The following is a 6534-nucleotide window of genomic DNA, read 5'->3' as shown; positions in this document are numbered from 1 at the left end:
GCTGGGACCAAAGTAACAAAGGTCACCATCAGTAACACACTACAACGGCAGGGAATCAAATCCCGCAGTGCCAGACGTGTTCCGCTGCTGAAGCCAGTGCATGTCCAGGCCCGTCTGAAGTTTGCCAGAGAGCACATGGATGATACAGCAGAGGATTGGGAGAACGTCATGTGGTCAGATGAAACCAAAGTATAACTTTTTGGTATAAACTCAACTCGTCGCGTTTGGAGGAAGAAGAATACTGAGTTGCATCCCAAGAACACCATACCTACTGTGAAGCATGGGGGTGGAAACATCATGCTATGGGGCTGTTTTTCTGCCAAGGGGACAGGACGACTGATCCGTGTTAAGGACAGAATGAATGGGGCCATGTATCGTGAGATTTTGAGCCAAAACCTCCTTCCATCAGTGAGAACTTTGAAGATGAAACGAGGCTGGGTCTTCCAACATGACAATGATCCAAAACACACCGCCCGGGCAACAAAGGAGTGGCTCCGTAAGAAGCATTTGAAAGTCCTGGAGTGGCCTAGCCAGTCTCCAGACCTCAACCCCATAGAAAATCTGTGGCGGGAGTTGAAAGTCCGTGTTGCTCGGCGACAGCCCCAAAACATCACTGCTCTCGAGAAGATCTGCATGGAGGAATGGGCCAAAATACCAGCTACTGTGTGTGCAAACCTGGTAAAGACCTATAGTAAACGTTTGACCTCTGTTATTGCCAACAAAGGTTATGTTACAAAGTATTGAGTTGTATTTTTGTTATTGACCAAATACTTATTTTCCACCCTGATTTACGAATAAATTCTTTACAAATCCTACCATGTGGATTCATGGATTTTCTTTTTATTTTTTTTATTTTTTTTATTTTTTATTTTTTCCCACATTCTGTCTCTCACAGTTGAAGTGTACCTCTGGTGCAAATTACTGACCTCTGTCATCATTTTAGGTGGGGGAACTTGCACAATCGGTGGCTGACTAAATACTTTTTTGCCCCACTGTACATATGATAGATCACAAAGTTTAATTCAGCTGGTTTCTAGAATCAGTTCAGTTCACTCAACCGGCCCCCACAGGCACCAGATTTCAGTTTAACAGAGCACCTTGTGGATGTGGTGGAACAGGAGACTCACATTATGGATGTGCAGCAAACAAATCTGCAGCAACTGTGTGATGTTGTCATATAAACATGAACCAAAATCCCTGAGGAATGTTTCCAGCCCCTTGTTGAATCTGCCATGAAGAATTTAAGCAGTTCTGAAGGTGAAAGCGGGTCCAACCCAGGCATTAGCAAGGTGTGCCTATTAAAGTGTCCAGTGAATGCATACCCTTTTCAGGAACCCTTAGGTAAATATGTTACATGTTTTTATATGATTGATAATTATGAAAAAGCTGGATCAAATTATGTGTGTATTAATTAAACCTGATCACCTGAATTCTACAGTCCCGTAATCCTGGCAGAGCTTTGAGAGTCAGTGATGGCTGTTCTGTGTTCATGTGTATCATAAAGAAAGTGCACACGTCCTCTTCCAATTAAAGGCATCTGCATGGTAGAAATGATGCAGCCTATAGGAGTTCTCTAACAACACTGCAGTGGCTGCGACCTTTTTTCTCTCTTTGCATTTAGAGAAAATAATTCTCTCGATCAGTGAAACTGCTTTTGCTGTTTCTCTTGCGATGTTTTGTTAGTGCGTAGGAGTCGGATGTTTGCATTCACTTGCCTTGTAATTTGTAATATATGTCAGGTGTATTTGTTCGTTTACTTTTTATATTGTTATGTGGTATACTTGTAATTTCTGCTGCCAGGTCTCTCTTGGAAAAATGAATTTTGTAATCTCAGTGAGGCTTCTATCTGGTTAAATAAAGGATATATCCATCCTCTTCCACTTATCCTATTCAGGGTCGCGGTGGGTCTGGAGCCTATACCAGACCTTAACTTAACCCCACTAACTGTAGGTCTTTGCAATGTGGGAGGAAGCTGGAGTACCTGGAGAGAACCCACACAGACTAAATCTTTTTTTTTACAAAGTAGCAAGAGAAAGAAATTCTATATTCTCATTTTCTCCTTTTTCTTTAAGCAATATTCTTAATGTTAACTGACACGATTGTTGTCCTGTGGCAAAGTGTACGTTCATCATTTCAAGTTAACTGATTGAGTCATGACCCAGTAAAAAAATGTGAGTCAGAGGCTCAGATCAGTGGTGAATTTAATGCTTTAGATTTTCTTGTCATAGATTTTTATTAACAATTTCATGACAATTTAAAAAAAAAAGTGAATTAATTTTAAATTCTATTTTCTGTGTTTTTATAATGCATTATAAACCACATTAAATAGCCTCAGTTTCCTGTTTTTAGCTGACAGCAGCAGCACCCAGTGTGGTTTTCTACTGCTGTAGCTCATCTGCTTCAAGGTGCAACATGTTGCACATTCAGAGTTGCTCTTCTGTATAGCATGGTATGCAACAAGTGGTTATTTGAGCGACCATAGTCTTCGTATCAGCCCAATCCCAGCAGATCAGCAGTTTCTGAAATACTCAGTTCAGTTTCTTTCTCATTTTGATGCTCAGTTTGAACTTCAGGAGATCATCTTGACCATGTCTGCATGCCTAAATGCACTGAGCTGCTGCCATTGGGCGATTAGTTGAAGAGGTCTACATACTAAAGTCACCAGTGAGGGATTATGTGAATTAAATAAATGTTCACTCAAATGTCTAATAAGATAAAATGATTACATGGGGAGATTTTATAACAAGCAAATCACAGGGCCTTTCAGGCAGACGGGAAAGAAAACTACAGTTTAACACCTGCATCAGGTCATCACTCTATAAAATAAGAAAATAACAACTGATCAGCAAGGTATTGGCAGAGGGAGGCTGCCCTTTGACCCCATACAAGGGTCAATGAGAAAAAACAAAAACTAAACTAAATGGTTAAAAATGTGTACAGATGTAGACTCACTCTTCATGCCTTCAGTCACCTCGCAGTAACCAAGGAAGACCAGGGAGGTTATTGCTGTTACGGCCACAGCTTCAAACGTTGGAACTGTCTCACATGCTACTTCCACAGTCATGCCTCCAAAAGTAAGAGCTATAACTGTCCAAAAATGACAACATAAAAAACAACCAAAAGATAATAATAAATTCAGACTTGCAATCCCACAAGGCAGTAAAAACAAAACATTTAAAGATTTAAGACTGTGGCAGCAGGCTATTATCCACACACAGAATAGCTTCATGTCAGTAACAATAGTGACGTAAGTGACTAAACTCTCAGCTGAATTGACTGCATTATTCTGAGAAATGTTTCAGCTGCTTGGTAGATAGCTTTGGTCATGAACTAGTGACAGTTGTAGTTTGCTTACTGCTTATTAGTCTGTAAACATATGACATATCAGGTGTCCTAATTTCATTTTAGGCTACACCTGTGTTATCCCTTTAAACTAGAAACCGAGAGCAAAGTTTCAAAAAGATCGTGTTAACAAAAACCTTTCAAATCTTTCTCATGCCTTTTTTTTTTTTAAATAAAATTTCATTTGAATATTTTATACAGGACAAAAATTCCAATAATAGGGAACAAGTGAACTCCACCAATGAACCCAAACAGGCCACATCAACACAAATGGCAAGCTACTAAAATCAAGATGAGCAACAACACTGCAATGTTGTATAACCGAATCTTCCTAATTAAAAGCCTCAGGATGACCTTGTACATCAGTTTCATATGTAACCCATATAATGCATAGAACCACATACTTTCAAAATCATAAACATTTACACTAAAGCGAACAAATACTTTATGTATTATTAGTAAGTAAGTAAGTAAGTAAGCAAACTTTATTTATTAAGCGCTTTTCGCAGACAGGCAATCACAAAGCGCTGTACACAAATATTAAAATATTAAAATAAACAATAAAATCAATAGACATTATATACAATGTAAAAAATCAAATGTAAATAATGTAAAAAAAATAAAATAAAATATGTAGATCAACAAAAGGCTTGTTTGAACAGAAGAGTTTTTAACTGTTTTTTAAAAGAATCCACAGAGTCAAGCAAACGTAATTGTAGTGGTAAACTGTTCCACAGCCTTGGTGCAACAGACTGAAAGGCTCTGTCCCCTTTTGTCTTCAATCGTGTACGGGGAACAACTAAGAGACTCTGAGTCTGTGAGCGGAGATGACGAGCAGCAGTGTATTTTAAAAGAAGCTTGGATAAGTAATCTGGAGCCTGGCCATTTAGTGCTCTGTATGTTAAAACAAGAATTTTAAAGCGAATTCTAAACTCTATTGGGAGCCAATGTAAAGAATATAAGATGGGAGTGATGTGAACACGCTTGGTAGAGCGAGTTAGTAATCTGGCTGCTGCGTTTTGTATTGTCTGGAGGCGAGAGAGAGATGATTTATCCAAGCTAGTAAACAGGGAATTACAGTAATCTAAGCGTGATGACACAAATGCATGAATGAGTTTTTCCAGTTCAGCTGAGGAAACCATATGTCGCAGTTTAGATATGTTTCTTAAATGATAGAAACAGGAACGAGACAAAGATTTTACATGAGAGTCAAGGCCCAGAGAAGAGTCAAATATTACTCCAAGATTTCGAATATTTGACTTGACAGATGGACAGAAAGAGGCAAGAACCTGACTGATTTTAGAATGTAGCTCAGGAGGAGCTATGATCATGGTCTCGGTCTTGTTAGTATTTAGAACAAGGTAGTTGCTTGAAAGCCAATCAGAAACCTGGGTTAAGCACTGGACTAGGGTGGACAGCCTATCCAGCTGATGAGGCTTAAAGGACATATGGAGCTGAATGTCATCAGCATAAAAATGATAAGACAGGTTGCTAAAAGATTGAATGATACTAGCTAAAGGAAGCATATAAAAAGAAAATAGTAATGGACCTAAAACTGAGCCCTGTGGGACACCACAGGTCAGGGCAGCAGTGTTAGAGGAGAACCTATCAGTCCTAACAGAGAAGGTCCTGTCTGATAAGTAGGAAGAAAACCAGTCTAGGGCAGAGCCAGGCAACAGGGCAGAACTGGCACCTGCACTGCATCAGCGGGAAAGAGGCCTGTGTTACTAAGTATGAGCATCAGAAGTGGTTTGTATGTATATTTTTATAGATCTTGATAAATCTATAAGGTTATAGCGGTTGTACACTGTTTATGCCATGATAGAAATCATTTTTCCAATATTATTCAAACTCATCTCTAATAAATTCTTGACAACATTGTTTAAGAAGTCGTTTAAAGCCAATCATTATGCACAGAAACCAGGTCAGTGAGTGCTTTTTTATTTACTACGCCTGTTGTTACCCTTTATTATCTCTTATCCCTTCAAACAATATTCATCACACTGTGACGGTTATGCTGGGCCACAAATTATAAGCTTTGCATACTGAGCTGTAAAATGTGTAGCTTGTTCACCTCATGTTCCTATTCCCCTTACGCTCAGCACGATGCATCAGAAGAACAATTTGTTGGAGCAAAAGGAGGGGCGCTAATGAGTTCCTGGGTATGCGACGTGATTTGATTTGGCATAAGCTGTTTCTCAAGGAGAAATAAAAAATGAAAAGCAAGCCAAAATGTAAAGTCCAGGACTCCAGCTTAGCAAGAAAGCCACCCAATTAAAGGATGTCGCTGGGCAGCCTTCACTGCCCGTTCGGTGGTATTCATGAGACACGTTTCTGTATCTCTGCATTGTTATTAGTGCATTCAGGTTACAGAGCTGGGATGTTCCAAGCAAAACAAATGAGTGCCTCCTTCCTAGCCCCTGCAGAGTCAGCTGATTTTTGTACAATAAAACAAGTGAGCCTTATACAAATGCACAACGTGTGCAAAGTTCAGGTGGGAACTGTCAGATTTTACTGATTTCGCATTGAATGACTTAGCTGGCTATCCGTGTCAAGGTCAATAAACATTGGAAATGTGGTAAAAGTTAGAGCTTTCTTCTTTTTGTGATACAATTTAATGGATTATGGATTTTACAACCCTCTGAAACCCCTATTCTCTTTGCAGTGGCAGTGCAAGAGTCTGCAGGTGTTACTGGGCTAAACTGACCACACCTGGTGTGGCGTAGATAAATGCATGTCTGAGGCTGACTTTGGAGAGGCACACCAGATTTTTTCATTATGCTCTTGTCGGTACCAACAGTTTTAGCAAATTTATTATGTAATTTAAAATAAAACCTCTTCTTTGTGAAACTTCTTTGAGCCAGATCATAACATGGATGACAAAGGTGTTGGTAATATTATGAAGGTCCCAGTTTTTTTGAATAGATGAGTTTCTATAGGACAAAAACACTGCTTCACTGAAAGGACCACACACTGTTACTTACCAAGCCCAAGGCTTTATGGGTGTGGATGCAATTCAAAAAGCAGTCTTGTCTTCGCCCTGTGTAGACTGGTTGTTGCAGCATCTACAGTGACACGCAGAATATGCACTTGGAGGGTGTTTTGGACATCCTGTTCACCCCTCACTGTTCAGCCCAGGAACAGGATGGAAAAAGCAACGTGGAGCGAACGCAACATGCACGCACAGAGCTT

Source organism: Copadichromis virginalis, linkage group LG22 (genome assembly GCF_057382275.1).
Source record: "Copadichromis virginalis isolate Kocher_CV1m ecotype Utaka linkage group LG22, C_Virginalis_male_GT1.1, whole genome shotgun sequence".
NCBI lineage: Eukaryota > Metazoa > Chordata > Actinopteri > Cichliformes > Cichlidae > Copadichromis > Copadichromis virginalis.
The sequence above is the reverse complement of the archived record's forward strand: the minus strand, read 5'-3'. Positions refer to the sequence as shown.